We start from the raw sequence: 19,826 nt of genomic DNA, 5'->3' as shown, positions 1-19,826 counted from the left end.
ACAGAAATACATTTCATGCAATAGGAAAACTGGAGGGAAAGGAATTAAGGGAAAGGGGAGACTAAAAGAGGGGGTAGATTAAAGGAAGGATTAGTCAGAAGGAAAATAAACTCTTAAAGAGGATGTAGAAAATAAATGGGAAATGGGAAATTCACAATTAATAGTCATAACTGTGAATTTGAATGGGATGAATTCACCCATAAAGTAGAATAGGATAGTAGAATGGATTAGAAACCAGAATCCAACAATACGTTGTTTACAAGAAACAGATTTGAAAAAGAAAGACAAACACAGAGTTAAAATAAGGCTGGAGAAAAACCTATTATAATTCAACTGAAGTAAAAAAAAAAAGGCAAGGGTAGAAATCATGATCTCAGACAAAGCAACAGCAAAAATAGACTTATTTGAAAGAAAAAAATCAAAGAAACTACATTCTCTCTGAAAGGCACTAGAAACAATGATTAATATCAATATTAAATTCATATGCACCAAATGGCATAGCATCTAAATTCTTAAAAGAAATGCTAAATGAGTCCTAGGTAGAAATAGACAGTAAATCTATAATAGTTGGAGACTTCAATTTACCTCTTTCAGACATAGATAAATTGGACCAAAATATAGATTAAAAAATAAATGATAGATCTGAATAGAATTTTAGAAAAGTTAGATGTGATAGGCCTCTGGAAAATATTGAATGGGAACAGAAAAAGTAAACCTATTTCTCAGCTATGCATGACACTTTCTTTTTTTCCTTTTTTAAAAAATTTATATATTTATTTTTAGTTTACAACGTTCAGTTCCTCAAGTTTTTGAGTTTCAAATTTTCTGTCCCTCCCTCTCTTCCCCCCTCCCCTCCCAAGACAGTGTGCAATCTGATATAGGTTCTACATATACCTTCACACTAACCATATTTTCACAATAGTCGAGGCGTAAAGAAGAATTATAACCAATGGAATGAACCACAAGAAAGAAGAAACAAAAAGAAAAAAGAGAGCAAATAGTTTCCTTCAATCTGCATTCAAACTCTGTAATCCTTTCTCTGGATGTGAATTGCTTTTTCTATCATGAGTCTTTTGGGGTTGTCTTAGACCCTCGCATTGCTGAGAAGAGCAAAGTCTCTCCAAGTTAGTCATCACAGACAGCGTGTGTCTATAATCATGTATAATGTTCTCCGGGTTCTGCTCTCCTCACTCAGCATCAGTTCATATAAATCTTTCCAGGTTATTATGAAGTCCATCTGCTCCTCATTTCTTATAGCACAGTAGTATTCCATTACATTCGTATATCACAACTTGTTTAGTCATTCCCCAATTGATGGGCAGCCCCTTAATTTCCAATCCTTTGCCCCCACAAAAAGAGCTGCTATAAATATTTTTGAACATATGGGTCCTTTTCCCACTTGTATGATTTTTTTGGGATACAGCTCTAGAAGTGGTATTTGTGCATGGCACTTTTAACAAAAATTGATTGACAAGGCATAACAACCTCACAAACAAATGCAGAAAAATGTTAAACACATAAATGGACCAAAATGCAATAAAATTGTATTCAAAAAGGCCTTTGAATCAAAGATTAAAAATTAATTGGAACAAGATAATTGAGTCCTAAAGAATAGGTAGGGGTCAAAGAACAAATTATAGAAAAAAAGATCCCCAATTTGAGAATCATCAGCCTTGAGATAATTGAATCTATGGAAGCTGTTGAGATCACTAAGTGAAAAGGAAAGGAGGGAAAAGAGAAAAGGGCCCAAGAAAGAGGCCTGTGGGATACTCATGCTTATTGGGCATGACCTGGATGAGGATCCAGTAAAAGAGACTGAGAAGTGGTCAGGAAGAGGGGAAACTAGGAGAGAAAATCTAGAGAGAAAAAAGTATTATGGAGAAGAAGGTGATCACCAATGTCAACGGTTTCAGAGAAGTCAAGAAGGATGAGGATTGAGAAAAGAACAGCAAAACTAATTCAACTGAAATTAGAAAAGAAGCAGGAAATGGGGGGGGGGAATCTTAGCATCAAGTTTCTTTGATAAAGATCCCATGTGTAAGCTACACAGGGAACTGATTGAAATCTATATGAATAGCTTTTGTGGGTTGGCGGGGAGTGAGGCGGCAGCACCATGAAGGCCTCGGGCACCCTGAGAGAGTATAAGGTAGTTGGACGCTACCTGCCTACTCCCAAGAGTCCAGTGCCGCCTCTTTATCGGATGCGGATCTTTGCTCCTAACCATGTTGTAGCAAGGTCCCGATTCTGGTACTTCGTTTCTCAGCTGAAAAAGATGAAGAAGTCTTCTGGAGAAATTGTATACTGTGGATAGGTCTTTGAAAAGTCCCCTCTTAGAGTGAAAAATTTTGGCATCTGGCCGCGCTACGATTCCAGGAGCGGGACCCACAACATGTACAGGGAGTACAGGGACCTGACCACCGCTGGTGCTGTCACTCAGTGCTACCGAGATATGGGAGCCCGTCACCGTGCCCGGGCCCACTCTATCCAGATCATGAAAGTGGAAGAAATTCCTGCCAGCAAGTGCTGCCGGCCTGCAGTCAAGCAGTTTCACGATTCCAAAATCAAGTTCCCTCTGCCCCACAGAGTGCTACCGCGCCAGCACAAACCACGCTTTACTACCAAGAGACCCAACACCTTCTTCTAAGTGCAGAGACAAGGAGGCACCTGTTTTATTTGACCCGTTTAAATAAATTTCTCAATTGGAAAAAAAAAATCTATATGAATAAAAACCATTCCTCAAGTGAGAAATGGTCAAAGGACAGTTTTCATAGGAAGAAATCCAAGCTATTATTAGCCATATGAAAAAAAAATGCTCTAAATCACTAATAAATAGAGAGATATAAATTAAAAGAACTTTGAGAGTCCACCTCACACACCTTAGATTGGCAAAGCTGATGCAAAAAGAGGAAAATGACAAATGCTGGTGGTGCTGTAGCAAAACAGGTACATTAATGCCCTGTTGGTCAAACTCTGACCTGATCTAGCCACTCCAGAAAGCAATGTGGAATTATGTTCCTAAAGACATTAATAGGTGTGTACCCATTGACCGAGGGGTCTGGGTCTAAACCCCAATGCCTTTGGGATCTAGACCCCAAAGAGATCAAAAAAGGGGGAAAAGGAACCATACATACAAAATATTTATTTATAGCAGCTTTTTGTGGTGGCAAAGCCTTGGAAACTGAGGAAGTGCTCATTAATTGGGAAACAGGCAAATAAGATATGCTATATAAATGTGAGAGAATGCTATTGTGCTTTAAGAAATGTTAAAGGTGATGGTTTCAAAGAAACCTTGGAAGACTTGTATGAGTTGATACAAAGTGAAGTGAGCAGGACCAGGAAAACAATTTATACAATAACAATAATATAATAAAGACGAACAACTTTGAAAGACTTAAGAACTCTGATCAACACAGTGGTCAATCACAATTCCAGAGGACTCGTGGTAAAACATGCCACCTAGCTCCAGAGACAGAAATAATGGATTCAAGAGTAGAGACTGGGGTGTTTGCTTATTTGGGTTTTTGTTTGTTTGCTCACTTGTTTTGGCCAATTTGGCCAATTTGGGAATCAGTTTTGTTTCACTGTACAAGTTGTAACAGGTTCTGTTTTTCTTGCTCTCTCAAATCATGGAATGGGGAGGGAAGAAGAGATGAGAAGAAAAGAATTTAGACCTGAAAGTAAAATAACATTGAGTTACCAATCTTCCAGGTGGGTCACTTAAAGGGAAGTGTTTTTCAACTTGAAAGCATTATATAATTGTGAGTTGCTACTAGGAGACAGAATTTGGGGCCAGGGACCTTTTCTGGAGCGCTGAAAGACAAACCAGTGTAGATAACTGACTACCCTGTGCTTAAGGCTAGCCCTGGTGCTGGACAGAGGAAGTAGTCCAGCAGGATAGGGCTAAAGTTTGAAAAAGCTGCAGTTACTATTTTCAATGTTTTTCTTTGGCATATGTATGTAATTTCACAGTGATCGGACAGCATCAGACAACTGAATTAGATTAGGAATTCGCCCTTCCTCCTAACTCCCCATCTCCTCCCCCCAGCCTTTCAAAGAGGCTAATTAGGCCAATCTGGGACACGTAGCAATAACACTCAAACCTGGGTTCTTGAGGCAGTGTGGCCAATTGGTAAGAGCCCAGGAGTCAAAGGCCCAGGGATCCCATCCTGACTCTACCACTTTCTCCCTGGGTGACCTTGGGCAAGTGACTTTCCTTCTCTGGGCCTCAGTTTCCTCCACTATAAAATGAGAGGATTGGAGTCAATGACCTTGAAGGCGCCTTCCAACCCTAGACTTAGGATCATTTGATTCTGAGGAATCTGCCCCTGAGAGCCTCATCCCCTACACTAAGTTACCTGGAGGGGAACATCCAGAGCTGGGCTCCAAAATTATCTCCCACCCCATGCCCTTCCCAGCATCTTTACTCCCTTGTGAAGGTCATCCCGCCCGCTCCCATTTTCCAGCACCCTTATACTCCCATCCCCCACCCCAGAGAATGTGCACTCCTTGCAAGAAGGGATGGTTTCATTCTTTGTATGTCTTTACCCAGTGCCAGCTCAATGCCTGGCACATAACAACGAGCACATAATAAAGACTCGCTGCTTTGATTGGATTGGATTGGAGGCTGGCTTTCTATTTACTATATCCTCTTCCTCTCTTGGAAGGGAAGTTGAAATAAAAACAAAAATCAGCAATGAAAACCTTAAGTTTTAACTAAAAACAAAATTCAGCAATGAAAACCTTAAGTTTTAACTAAAATCCCTCATTTTATAGGAAGCCTTCCCCAAATCTTCTAAATTCCAGTGCCTTCCCTCTGGCAATTATTTCCTGCTTATCCTGTCTATAGCTTGCTTTGTATAGATTTGTCCCCATGTTGTCTCCCCCATTAAACTATAATCCTTGAGAGCAAGGACTGTCTTTTGCCTCTTTTGTATCCTCAGCACAGTGCTTGGCACACAATAGGTGCTTAATAAATGTTTATTGATTAATTGACTTTAAAAAAAAGAGAAATTGTACCAGAAACAGGCCTATGGTCTTCCACCAATGGAAAAGAACATTTGGAGAAATCAGAGTTTGGGGCCCTTCCACCAGCTAAGAAGTAACATTATTCTAAACTAGTGGGTAGAAAGCAGGTTTCACAGCTGCATATATGAATTTAATTGGCATTGGTCATTGCTGTGGCAACAGGCCATTCTGATGTTCAATTCTCATCCATGCAGACCCCTAATCCTGCAGTCAAATGCTTATAAGAATATGTAACAAAACTGGGAAACATTTAAAGGGATTGGAGGGCCATGGAAACCCATCACATGAGCACCAAAGTGAGGCCCCTTGGTGATAATTACCACCCTTCAGAAAGCTCAGCTGCAGTCGAGTGCCCCACCCAGTGCTCTCAGACAATATTGATAGAAACTAGGACGTTAGCATGAAGGATATTTATTGGGTTTGAAATCAGCTACATCCTTGAGGAGGGCCTGGCCTAATTGAATTGACAGACTTCTCTCCCTGACACTGATTTCCATGAGGTCTTTACCTTTTCGGACCCAGTCTCACATGGTCCTGATTTGAGATTTCATTTTGTAAGCTGAGATCTGGTTTCTCTCTGCTTGAGAAGAGGGGTGGGGGGAGAGCACAAAGGTGGGGGGACCCCACTAGGAATCAAGAACTCAGGTTAGGAGTTTGCCTAGGTCCCAAACATCTAAAGCAACTCCTCCTTCAAGAAAGAGGGAACAGGGGGGAGAAAGCACCAGTGACCCTGGGCAGTTCATTTTCAAAAGGTTGGTAACCCTTTCCAGGGTATATGAAAATGCTGATGGCCCAGTGACAAAGCCAAGAAACAATGAAAAAGCTTGATCATTTCTTAGAAGAGGGTGAAATTGGGGACTGGGGGAGGGGGTAAGAGTGCTTAGATGGCCTACATCTAAGTGGGAAAGAAAAAGAAAAGAATTAACCACATGAAACACTGTGTCCCCGGAAAAAGTCTGACTGCTTTGGGGTTTGTCAGTGATCAGCCCCCGTATGCTGCAGACAGAGTGTGTGTGTGTGTGTGTGTGTGTGTGTGCGCGCGTGCGCGCGCGAGCATGCACGCACGCACGTGCACATGAGTGCACTTGCCAGCAGGCTACAAAGTGTGCCATCACCTTTCTCCACGGGCTATGAGGAATAAAATGTTTATTAAATGAACCAAAAGAACAACACGTGCTTAGGGCTGGGATCTAGAGCTTTGGTCTCCTGAGTCCCAGGTCAGAGAGAGAGAGAGAGAGAGAGAATAAGATAGAAGGATGCATATGGGTGGATTAGCCACATGGGTGGATGGACAGATAGAAAGATAGACAAAAAAACACAAAAAGAAAAAAAGAAAGAAAGAGACAGAGGATAGATAGACAGATAAATAGATAGATAGATAGATAGAAAGATTCATACATACATGTGAAAATAGATACAAAGATACATAGATAGAGAGATGGATGGACAGAGATAGATAAATAGACAGATAAATAGATAGATATATACATGTGAAAATAGATACAAAGATAGATAGATAGATGGACGGACAGATAGATAAATAGATAGATAGATGGATAGATAGATAGATAGATAGATGCATACATACACATGCAAATAGATGGATAGATGCATACATACATGTGAAAATAGATACAAAGGTACATGGATGGATGGATAGTTGGATAGATAGATAGATAGATAGATAGTCAGATAGATAGATGCATACATACATGTGCAAATAGATAGAATCCTAACCTGTGCAAGTGTTTGGCTCCTTACAAAGCTAGGTAAGTAGATATGCCCGGGCTCTCTCATTTGCTTATGATCTAAAATAGAAAAGATTAATCTCAAAGGACACACCCATAACTAAACTCACCATTAAGGATGATGTGATAATGATAGTATGGCTGGAATGTGACATGAGGAATAAATAAACAACCATCTAATATGGATAAGAGCCATAATTTCTCAAAAGAGTTTGGCCTAACAATCCACACAGGAAAAACCATGTGGATGAGGAATGTCTATTGTCCAGACTAGGATATGCAGTTGAATAGGCAACCTATAGAACTCATCCATCAATGTATGTACTCTTAGGGTGACAAGTTGGGTCCAAAGTTAAACAAGAGGCAGAGGGTGGGCTGGATTGTCTTTGGGAAGCTGCAAAGTTCTTCTAATAATTCCCACGTTTCTCCCTGAACCAAAAGTCCATATTATTTCACACCAATATTATTTCCATGATGCCATGGAATGCTGTAGCCTCCAAAGAATTGAGGTGGAGAACCACCTGAAAAGCAATAGAAAAACACATGGTGAGCATGGGCAGACTGTAGCAGACACCAAACATGGAATTATTAAGGAGAAATGGTACCGAGGACAGTGTCAAAGAAATGAATAAACAGACAAAGATGGTCGGGTGCCCTGGCAGGAGTGGAAGTGAGGAAACTTTTGAGAGTCTGTGGGTTCCACTGGGATCATCATAGTGTAAAAAGATAATAAAGCAACCCAAAATGTCTTGAAAGCCTTAGGGTGCCCTCAACAGTAATTGGGATGTTCCAAGGAGGAGAAGGTTTGGGAGGAAAAGATAATGTAATGAGATCCTGTGTGCAGTTCATAACCCATTCATGCAGGCTCATGCCATGGCCCTCGCTCTGTCCCATTCAAAGTGATAAAGGATGAGGTATGTTTCTTAGTCATCCATTGATGCCCCTAAGCACAGCATCTACCCTCTGAAGACACAAGGTGACCTGGTGTTTGGGGGTGGGTATGCTGGCAAGGGCAGGAAGGGGGCACAGAGTTTTCCCAGTGATAGCTGTGCCGCTGCCATGGGCATCCAGAGGTTAGATTATAACTGCCCTGACTCAATCAATCCATAAGCATATATTAAGTGCCTACTGTATGCCAGGCACTGACTCAGAAAAGGAGAGGTTGGAAGCTCACAAAATGAGAGAGAAGAAAGGAGAGGAGTGTTGGAAGATAAAAGCACCATTGAAATGCTTTGCAAATGAGCCTCATGATTGCCTGTTGTGGCAAAGATGGGATGTGACCAGGGATGGGCTGGTGAATGTTTAACAAACCAGCTGTCCAGGAAAAAAAAAACAAATGTAATCAGGACACACTTTTCCATTTAATGTGAATTATTGACATTTTCTCCATCACTTCTTAAATCTAGGCAATAGATAAAACAATCCAGCCCTCAGCTGCGGCCTTTCCATTTCTGAGGTGTAAATGCTCACCCTGTGAGGACCCCAGCTAGCTCAGGTGCCCTCCTGGACGTGCCCCATCTCCCCCCTCTCAATCATTGAACACAGACCCCTGCGGTCAGGCCTTAGCCCTCATTTGGGGACCGCTGCCCCAAATCACTGTTCCTCAGCCATCAACCTGCGAAACTCTCACTACCAAAGACCTTTATTTCTTAAAACCTATTGTTATGTATAAAATAATAAATGCAATTAATATATAATAAATATCAATGCTATTAATAAATGTGTGTTGATATTAATAATAGTATTAATGATTAACATAATACATGATACAATAATCGCTCTTCCTATGTGGCACAGCGGAAAGACGGCTGAATTTGGAGTCAGAGGACCTAGGTTTGATTCTCGGCTTTGTCCCCACATAATGGTTAATTATGCTTTAGTTCTTAATAATAATGGTAACATCTGGCAAGAGAGGTAGCGAGTAGAGGGTTATCCTCTGAGTCAGGAAAACCTGGATTCCAGCTCAGTCTCTGGGTGACCCTCGGCAGGGGACTTAAATGCCCAGTACCTCAGAAAACTCTAAGAAAGGCTGTTTTAACCTGGGAGATCTGGGGGTCAATTCAGGAGGGCCATGAACTTGGATTGGGTGGGGAGAGAAATGGTATCTTTGTTTTTACGCCCCTCTAACCTCCTTTATAATCGTATTTATTTGATGTATTAAAACCAGAGGGGTCAAGTACCCACCAAAGCAGGGGGAGTCCTGCTCTATACCCCTATAATTGCATATCAGGTTTGGACCTTCCTACACTGATAAAAATCAAAGGTCCAGTCTTTAAAAATAAAAGTTTTCCAAAGCATTTAACATGCATTCTCTCTTTTTGAGTCCTCCCAGAAATCCAATGAGACAGGTGGTATAATTTTTTATGCCCATTTTACAGATGGGCAAACTGAGACTCAGAAAGATGCTGTGACTTGCCCAGAGTCACACAGCCAGAGTGTCAGAAGTGGCACCCAAAGTTCAATGGGGCCCAGGGCCTGACTCAGCTATGCCACACTTGTCTGATATCGAATTCACACACCCAGTTAGTGGTGGGTTTAGACAAATTTAGCTTTTCCTTACACTGGCCTACAAAAGCTCTTGTCTGTCATGCCTGGCTGAATTCAGTTTATTCTAGCCAGCCTCCCTTGGGCTTCTCTGACCAGCAGGAGACCTTAGCACACAGGTTGGGTTATCCTCAAGTCCACTCGGAGGTCTATATTTGCTTTGCAGAGGCAATTAAGAGAGTAAGGTAAATATCCCCCTGGCCAACTAATCCGAGCCAGAAGCTTGGGTTTCTCTTCCTCAGACCCAGCTCTGGCAAAATTTCCATTCTGAAAGTCGCAGAGGGGATGGGGGGTGGGGGAATGGTTTTGTAAACTGTGAAACAAGGCAGACATCGCACCAATGGAGAGTCTGTCCTGGCTCGGACCCCAGGCCTTGGGAAAGAGTTGCTTCTGTTGGGTTTATTTGCTCAGGGAGCTGGCCCTATGACGGGAAATTCACAGGCACAGGCTCTCCCAAGAAGCCATCCCAGATGAGTAGAAACATCCCTGGAGTCCTGGCAGCCACCCTTTGTTGGGAGCATGGGGATCGAGGGTGAAGCCTCATTTCCCCCAAAGGTGTGGGACGTCCAGTGCATAGGCATACTTACTCTAGATGAGACATGGACTGACCAAACTGCAAAAAGGCCGTTTAGCTGTAATGCTATAGAGTAAAGAGGCAGCCAGGAGGCTCACTGGATGGAGCTCTGGGCCTGGAGTCAGGAAGACCTAAGTTCAAATCCAACCTCAGACACTTCCTAGTTATGTGACCCTGGGCAAGTCACTTAGTCCCGTTTGCCTCAGTTTCCTCATATGTAAAATTGGGGCAGCTAGAGCACTGGAGCCAGAGTCAAGAAGAGCTGAGTTCAAATCTGACCTCAGACATTTACTAGCTGTGTGACCCTGGGCAAGCCACTTAGCCCTGTTTTTCTCAGTTTCCTTATCTGTAAAATGAGCTGGAGAAGGAAATGGCAAACCACTCCAGCAAATCTGCCAGGAAAATCCCAAAAGAGGTCATGAAGAGTCAGACACAACCGAAAAATGACTAAACACCAGCGTAAGAAACCTGAATAGGTAAATTGGAATCTGACAATTAGGCCTCTAAATTCCATGATGACAATTTCTTACCTTAATCTAGAGACAACAGGAATATGGGTGGAGGATTTTGCTGTAAGCAGTGACCTGGGCAGACCTGGGCTTTGGGACAATCCCTTTGGCAGCTGTGAGGAAGGTAAATTGGGGGTGGGAGGGTGGGAGGCAGGGTGACCAATGAGGAGGTCACTCCAATTGTCCAAGCAAGAGGTGAGAAGGTAGAGAGGCGGGGATGGACGTGAGAAATGCTGCATGTATGGTACAAGGTCATTGGAGGGACGGAGAGACATTAGAGGTTGGAATTTGCTGTAAGATATTCTCACCCATGCCCCTTAGATCCACTGCTCTCTCCACTACATGACTCATTCATTGTTGGGAATTATCGCCCCATTGTTCACCCCTCAGAAATGTTTCCCTAGCAGCTCCAACAAAGCCACCCCCCACCAATATTTTATATTCTGGATTTGAGGCCTGGGCCGAGGGTTTGGAGTCACCCTGTAAATCACGACTGGGGAGGGGTGGACTTGAAAGAGCCCCTATTTATAATGTCTTCTGAGAGAAAAAAAAATCTGTGTTCCATTATATTTCTGAAGGGCTATTTATGGGTTTCGGTCTAGGCCTTCTTTAAACAGTGCAAAGCAAGCTGCCGCCTTCACCATACTCCCCTCTGGAGGACTCCAGAGCTAAAATGAAAATAAAGGCAGGGCTGAGGTATGTTTTCACTCATGATGAAATATCTCTTCCCTAACCAAGCTTGTCCTCTTGATCAGAGCCAAATCACCATCCTGCCAAGGCTGTCTTCTGCCGCTTTGGTGCTTCCCAACCCCCAGCCACCAACTCAAAGACCAAGGAGGAACTACAGGCCAGTGAACATGGGATCCAAGTCAATGGTGTTTGATCGGCATGGAGGTGGGGGTGGGGGAGAGGAGAGGAAGAGGAGAAGGAGAAGGAGGAAGAGAAAAAGGAAAAGGAGGAGAAAGAGGAAGGGGAGAAGGAAGAAGGGGAAGATGAAGAATGAAGATGAGAATGAAGAAACAGAAGAAGGGACAAGAAATGGAGGAAGAAGGTAGAGATGAGGAGAAGGAAAAGGATGAGGAGAAAGAACGAATAGAAAGAAAAGAGTGAGGGAAGACAAGAAGAAGGAGGAGAAACGGGGGAAAGAATAGAAGGACAAAGAAGAAGAGGAAAAGAGGTACAGCAGTGGGAGAAGGTAAAGGTTTTCTATGCCGGCTGCCTGTGCACATTTCCCCAGTGTCCATGGACTGGTCCTACCATTGACCCCCAGAGCCTACAACTTGACCTCGGGAAATAGGGAAGTTATTTCTAGAACTGGATCTGGTACCCCACCCTGTCTAAAAGATTCCTCCACAGCTGGATCCTATCTAAGGTGAACCAACAGAATGACAATGTTCTGTCCGATGATTTTCTGGGTGACCCTGGCTCAGGCCTCTCCACTTTGCTAAGCCTCAATTTACTCACCAGTAAAATAGGAGTAGTGCTGTTTATAAGGCTTAGCTCACAAGGCTGTGGCAAACTTCTTTCCCCTGACAGCTACATAAATTTGCACAGAGCTTTGCATATACAAGGTGCCCCAAGTATCTTAGAGCAGTTTTAAGCTTTAATAGCTTAGAACCTTATCAAAACTTTTGGGACACCCAGTAATACCTTATTTGCTATTATTCTCCCCATCTTATAGATGAGAAAACTGAGGCACAGAGAGGTTCAGCAATTTGCCTAAGGTCACAGAGCTAATAAAAATCCTGAGGCAGGATTCAAACCTAGGTTTTCTTGACCCCAGTTCTAGTGCTCCAGCTGCTATATCCCTGCTGTGTTAAGCTACTAAATAGGAAAGAAATTTGAATGAGGGACTCTGCACTCTAAATTCAATAAGCTTTCCACTAAATCACATAGCCTCCCATTGAGGCTAATAAATCACGCTCAAAAGAAATTCTTCAAAGCTGGCATCCAATTACACTGGCCTACTTACACCCCCTCCATGTTCTGCACTGGCTGTCCTCCGTGCCTGGAATGCTCTCTCTCCTCTCCTCAACCTCCTGGCTTCCTCCAAGACGTAACCCAAGCACCAGCTTTAGCAGGAGACTTTCTCTGATTCCCCCCATTGCCCTCCATCTACTCTGTACATGAGTCGTACGTGCCTAGTTATTCACATGTTGTGAATTAAAATGTGAATTCCATGAGAGCAAGAATTGTTTTTGCCTGTCTTTTTATCCCTAGCACTTCATATAGTGACTGACATATAGTAGGCTCTTAATAAATCCTAGCTGACCAACTGACTGACTTATTCTGAACGACCGTACCTGGAGAGCCATATTCCATCAGTTTCAGTACACGTTGTCTGCATTAAGCCAAGCCTGGCTCTCTTTTCCCCAGTCTTCTGGAAAACAAAGGCAGCCCATGAAGATGATGGGCACCTCTGAGGGCGGGAAGCTGGCCCTGATGCAGGGACTTGCTAAATTCATTTATCCTTCACCGCCTTGTCAAGCCTTCATTCCCACCACTGCCTTCTAAGGCCTCTGCTTTCTCAGCTGTGTCCATCTGATATTACAAAGAGAATAGAACCACAGACTATTTAAAAACCCATTATATATTTTTGGATACACTGACTAGGGCCCTCAGCCCCGCTGAGATAGTTTAAGATCCAGTTATGTGGGAATCCAGTGTTGGGCACCTTTCTGAAGGACCAGAGGAAGTAGAAATTATTCTAGTTTGTCTTTGCAAAAATAATCCAGCCTCAAAAGCAGTCAGACTTAGTCATCTTCATGTAGCAGGGACTGTTTTTTGGTTTGGAGTTGTGTTTTTTTTTCTTTTCCTCACATTCTTCTAGCATAGTGTTGGACTATACTTTCCCGCCCACCCCCCGGGATGCAGCAGGATGCAGCCCTGGGTTATTAGGATCTCCCTGCCCAGTTGACCCTAGAGGGATTCACAGATCCTGAAAGCGCAGGAAGTTCTCACTTGGGCAGGAAACATACTATCTGGGTATCTGGCGGAAAGAGCACATCAGGCTTTAGAGTCATCGCACTCCAAATGTTGGCGTTGGTGCTGGAGATGCATGTGGAGATGAGAACAGAGTTTCTTTCTGATTTGTAAGCAATTTTTGTGAGACCAGAGGTTGGTGGAAACTACAGTGAAAGACAAAGATTTCAGAGTAGAAAAGCCCACATCACCCACTACATTTGGTCAGCAACATAGGCAGACAAGTAGATGTATATTCCCTGCCATGACAGGGGAACTATGAGAGACTCCCCTCTGTAATACCAAAATGGGGGTTGATCATGGAAAAGTGCTTTCTCTGGTTAAAAAAAGAGTTTAGCATAGCCAGGGGTGTGATTGTAAATGTTTAACAACCAGCTTGGGGAGGTGGATGTACATATGACATACTGTTAAATGTTCACACTGAACATTTAACAGTAAGTTCTTGCTGGCTTTGGCACATCTCAGCATTACACTCTTACATACTGGAGAATGTAACTTAAATTTTCTCCAAATACTTGTACAATTGTAGAAATGGAATGAACGGATGGGGGAAAAACCTAACATTTTAAAATTGCCTACTATGTGCTAGTCAGTGTGCTAGGCACTAGAGATCCAAGTACAAAAGTGAGAGACACTGCCTAAAATGCTTGTTTTATTACATAAAATAAAGCAAGAGAGACACTGCCTAACTTTGGGAAGTTTGCATTATAATGGAGAGGTACAATATATATAAGGAAGTGGGGTCTAGGGAGGGATGTTTTGGTCTAAGAAGTCACAGAGAATAGGAATAATAGTTCCCCTTTAAACAACATTTTCCACAGCCTTCTCAAAACCAACGGTGATATCAATTTGATTACTGTTCCACAGCAAAATGGTGAGATACTCTGGGTCAATGGCCGGGTGGGATTTAGCAATCCATCAGTAAGCATTTCTTAGGCATTTGCTATGTGCCAGGCATTGTGTTGGGACAGAGATCTTCATATCCATTTGTTGGCCAGGGAAAAAGAGATTAAGAAAAGTTGAAGTGAAAAACCACTGAAAAATGGAATTAAAGAGCCTGGATCCCATTGGCTTTGGCCAATTACAGGCTATGTAGCCTTGGCCAAATCATTTAACTATACTGAAACTTTCTTGTTCCCCTTGATGGATTGTCTTCCCTTATTAGAATGTCAGCTCCCTGAGGGCAAGGCTTATTTCTTGATTACTTATATTTGTATCCCCAGTACTTGTCACAGTACCTGATTTCTTACCTGAAAAATTGAGGAAATAGTTCCATAATGATCCTCCCAGGGTTGTTCCAGAGCTTAAATAAATAAAGCTGTTTGTAAGCTGTTGAGCACTACATAAGTGTTATTATTCCTCACATAAGAGGTGACATTCAAACTGGACCCTGAAGAATAAATAGGTTTCAAAAGGGAGAGTAAACTTCAGGAGGGAACAGCATAAGCAAATGTGCAGAGGTGGGAAAGCTGGGCACTCATTGAGGCAATATTGAATGGTCCTTTGAGTCAGAGTTCAATGTCCCTGAGGAATTATACTAAGATAAACTAGGGTAAGAGCATGGTGGGCCTTGAGGGCTAATCTCAGGCTTTTGGACATTTAGCATAGTGTGATTGGAAAGATTACTTTGGTTTTGAATTCCATCCCTGACATTCACTATCTATGGGGCAAGTAACTGAGCTGTCTTTTTCAGTTTAAATATGTGTAATCGATGAGGTTGAACTAATTTATCTCAAAGGTCCCTTCTACGACTAAACCCTTTGAAAATGAGAGCCCTGAATGGAGCCAAAATGGTAGAGTAAAGGCAGCAATCCAGCCAAATTCTTCCAATGTTCCCCTTTAAACAACTTTAAAATGATGCCTCAAATCAAATTTTGGAGTAGCAGAGTCAACAAAAAGTCAAGGTGAGACATTTTTCCAGCCCAAGATAGCTTAGTAGGTCAGGAGGAGAGATATGTGACATCCCAGCAGCACCACCAACTGGGGGGCTTAGAGGCAGCTGGGACAGTGGCAGCAGCAGTTTTAGGAGCTCTTAGCACAGAGACTATAAAGGGTCAGACAACTGGTCAGAAAGAGATTACAAGTGACCCTTTGTTAGCACTAGTGACAGAGTCTGGCACTGATGGGTGACTCTATTGTCCATACAGAGTTTTCGGTTGTGGTTCCAGGATGAAGAGTAACACTAGTGCTTGAGGCTGCAGGGCTGCAGGGGCCCTTCCTGGGTAAAGATCAAAGTGCAGACCAGGAGAAGAGTGACCACACCTCCCCCGGATCACCTTAGGAGAACTGAAAACTTGTACACCCCCAGAACTAGCACAAAAAACAGCAGCACAAAAAAAGTGCTACCAACACTTTCTCCCAACTCTCAGGTGAGCAGATCCCAACTTCACATAAAGTTCAAAGTCAAGAATTAGACTGGCAAAGTGAGAAAAAAGAACCTTACCACAAAAGGCTACCATGATGGTAGGGAAGACCAAAACACAAACCAGAAGAAAACAACAATGTGGAAAAACAGCTACAAGCAAAGCCTCAAAGAAAAATACTAATTGGACACAAGCCCAACAAGAATTCCTGGAAGAGTTGAAGAAATAAGAATGGCAGAAGGAAAACCCTGAAAAGTAATGAGAGTGATGCAAGAAAATTATGAAAAGAGAATTCACAACTTGGTAAAAGAGGCACCAAAAAAAACCCTGAAGAATAATACCTTAAAAATAGAATTAAACTAATAGTAAAAGTGGCACAAAAATTCACTGAAGGAAAGAACTCCTTAAAAAGCAGAATAGGCCAAATGGAAAAAGAGGTGCAAAAGCTCAGTGAAGAAAACAGTTCCTTAAAAATTAGAACTGACTGTATGAGACATCAAGAAACAATAAAACAAAATCAAAAGGATGAAAAAACAGAAGAAATTGTGAAATATCTCATTGGAAAAGCAACTGATTTAGAAATTAGATTGAGGAGAGATAATTTAGGACTTATTGGACTACCTGCAATTCCTGATCCATAAAAAAGCCTAGATATTATGCTTCGAGAAATCATCAAAGAAAACTGCCCTGATATCTTACATACAGAGGATAAAATAAAGACTGAAAGAATCCACCAATCACCTCCTACAAGACATCCTAGAATGAAAATTCCCAGGAATATTATAACCAAATTTCAGAGTTCTCAGGTCAAGGATAAAATATCACAAACAGCCAGAAAGAAACAATTCAAATATTGTGAAGCTACAGTCAGCATCACACAAGATTTAACAGCTTCCACATTAAAAGATCAGAGGGTTTGAAATAATGGTATTCTGGAAAGCAAAGGAGCTAGGATTACAATCAAGAACAACCTACCCAGCAAAATTAAGTATAATCCTTCAGGGGGGAGATGGATATTTGATGAAATAGAGGACTTTCAAACATTCTTGATGAAAAGACCAGAACTGAACAGAAAATTTGACATTCAAACATAAGCCTCAAGAGAAGCATAAAAAAAGTAAACATAAAAAAGAAATCATAAGGTAATCAATAAAGTTAACTGTTTACATTCCTATATAGAAAGATGATACATGTAATTCCTAAAAACTTCATCAGTATTAGGGCAGTTAGAAGGAGTCTACATAAGCAGAGGAGATATGGGAAAACAGGTGAATTTATGAACTCCTGGTGTTGCAAGTTCTCACCACCACTTCTCACCAAACCCACCGGCCTATCTTTCCCAGCAGAAACTCTACAATTCATCTCTCAATTCCAGCATGAGAGAGAGAGAGAGAGAGAGAGAGAGAGACAGACAGAGAGAGAGAGAGAGAGAGAGAGAGAAGAGAGAGACATGCACACATAATTTTTGATAGGAAAGAGTAACATCAGATGGGCAGATAAGATGGGCAGATGGATAGGCTGAAATTACCTTATCTTTCCCTCTCAATCCTTCCCTCTTCTAAACTTCCCTATTTCCTTAAAAGTCATCATTTTTCCAGTCTCCCAGGTTCTTAGACTCTTTCTAAACCCTTGATTCTTCAATCAACTGAAACCTCTCTCCAAAGTTACCAGTGATCTCCCAATTGCCAAATCTAATAGTCCTTACTCAGTGTGACTTCTCTGCAGTATTTGACACTGTTGATCAACCTCTCTCCCTTCTAAGTTGTGTTGATTCTCCTCTCTTGATTTTCTTCCTTTCTGTCTCCTTTCTAACTAGTCTCCTTTGCTGGAACTTCAGCCACTAACCATAGGTCTACCCCAGGGCTTTGTTCTAAACACCCTTTTCTCTGTTCTCTCCCTCACCTCTCTCTCTCTCTCTCTCTCTCTCTCTCTCTCTCTCTCTCTCTCTCTCTGTCTCCTCAACTGCTGCGATGGCTTTAATTATCAGCCTATGCAAATGACTTCCATATCCAGCCCTAATCTTCTGAGCTCCATTCCCAGCATCACCAACTGCCTAGTCCTTCATATTCATTTGAGTAGCACCATTGACCTGAAGTGGGGAAGATCTAAGTTCAAATCCATTCACCAACACTTGTGACCCTGAGCAAGTCACTTAACTTCTGTTTGCTTCAGTTTCCTCATCTGTAAAATGGAGATAGTAATAGGGTCAAATGAGGTAATACGTATAAAGTGTCACGTAAATATTAGTCATCATAATTTATTTCTTATGGTACAGTAATATTCCATTTCATTTGCATACCTCAACTTGTTTAGCCATTCCCCAATGATGGACATCTACTTTGTTCCCAGTTCTTTGCTGTCACAAACGGTGCTGCTATAAATATTTTGGTGCATATGGAGCCCTTCTTTATGCTTTTGTCTTCTTTGGAATATAGGTATAGCAACAAATTCTCTATAGCAAACATTATTATTTTGAGATATAAAAAATACACAATCTGATCTGATGTCCTTTTTTTATTCCTGATCAAAACTTTCAGCTTCCAAAATGCTACTCACTCGCTTAAGCCCCAAGACAGAAAGGAGATCTTGTGTCCATAGGCTAATGTCTGGAAGTTAAATATTTGAAGGCTGTGAGCTACAACCTGCTGCATCTGATCGGAGGATGAATCCTTTCTGAACTCAAACCAAACAAAGAAGCTTCAGCGTCTAAATGCAGACTCTACACTGTGCCCAGGGAAGCAGTCCGAGCAAGGCCAGGCATAAGTGAGGAAGCTGGAGAACAAGGTCTGCCTTTGGTCCCTTCCAGCTTCTCTGCCCACACCTCTTTTCTCCATGAATAGAAGCATTGAATCTGAGGAAGCCTCAGAAAAGAAGAAAGCACTTCCTTCTGTGGGCTGAGGGTCACTCTCTGTTCCTTCCCACAACGGCCCAGAATGGGACAATACCCAGACTGCCCACTTAGGGGACTCTTCAGCCCTCTTTGGAGAATTGGTAAATCAAGTGGCTGGACTTGGGGAAGAAATGGCTTGTCCCATCAAGGCACCAATAGAGTACATTTCTTTATATTGTATATTTATATGTAAATGGGTATTAGCCCCTACAGAAGAAGAAGGTGACCTGGCATCATGGGTAGAAGACCAGCATCAGAAACATGGGACTACCAAGTTGTTTAATCTTTCAGAGATCCCAGCAAATATCTAAAACTATAAATTATAAGGGCAACTAGATGGCACAGTGGATAGTGCGCTGGGTCTGGAGTCAAGAACACTCAACCTCACAAGTTCAAATCTGGTCTCTGACACTTACTAGCTGTGTGAGTCTGGACAGGTCCCTTAACCCTGCTTGCCTCAGTTTCCTCATTTGTAAAATGAGCTGGAGAAAGAAATGCCAAGAAAATCCCAAATGGGGTCACAAAGAGTCAGACAGGACTGAAATGACTGAACAATAACTAGGACTCCCTCAAAAGAGAAATGAATTTGGGACTACACACCATCAGGTACTCTAACTGTGAGGGTAGAGTGCAAAGTCTGGGTCCTTCGTTACTCCATATCACAGCTTTAATCCTTTCCCTCTGCTTCTCCCAATACTGAGACCATGGGCAGAGGCCTCTTCTCTCCCCAGAACTCATGCTGCTCAGGAAACCTTCACTTAGATGAAGTCCAGATCCCCAAACCCTTAAATTTGGATTTACAATTCCCAAGATTGACCCTTCCCCTGTCTAAACTAGGCAGCTCTCTGAAGAATCACTCTATGTAGGAAATTTCCCTCCTCTGGCTAGAAAACTATATTCCAGGATTCTCAAAGGTTGAGCTTCTAGGGAGGCAATCCATAGGAGCCCCCCAAAACACTTGGGTTTCTAGAACTCGTTAAGAAAACTCCAAATGGGGCCATAAAGAGCCAGACACAACTTAGAACAACTGAACAAATATATACATACAGCTATATATTACCATTTTTCAATGTGTTTTCTGGAATTCATTATCTTTAGTCATAGAGATCTATTAACCCTAATATTCAACAATCATATGGACCAAAATTAGATACGTAATGGTTTTCCTGTTACTTTCCTCCATACTATGTA

General features: G+C 42.1%; 1 pseudogene; it reads left to right on the top strand.

Moving 5' to 3' along the window:
• The first annotated feature begins 2,103 nt into the window (after positions 1-2,103).
• LOC118834815 lies at positions 2,104-2,644 on the top strand (annotated as a pseudogene).
• Positions 2,645-19,826: the final 17,182 nt, after the last annotated feature.

This window comes from Trichosurus vulpecula, chromosome 1 (assembly GCF_011100635.1).
Source record: "Trichosurus vulpecula isolate mTriVul1 chromosome 1, mTriVul1.pri, whole genome shotgun sequence".
In the NCBI taxonomy this organism is placed as follows: domain Eukaryota; kingdom Metazoa; phylum Chordata; class Mammalia; order Diprotodontia; family Phalangeridae; genus Trichosurus; species Trichosurus vulpecula.
This window is presented reverse-complemented; position numbering and strand designations above follow the sequence as displayed.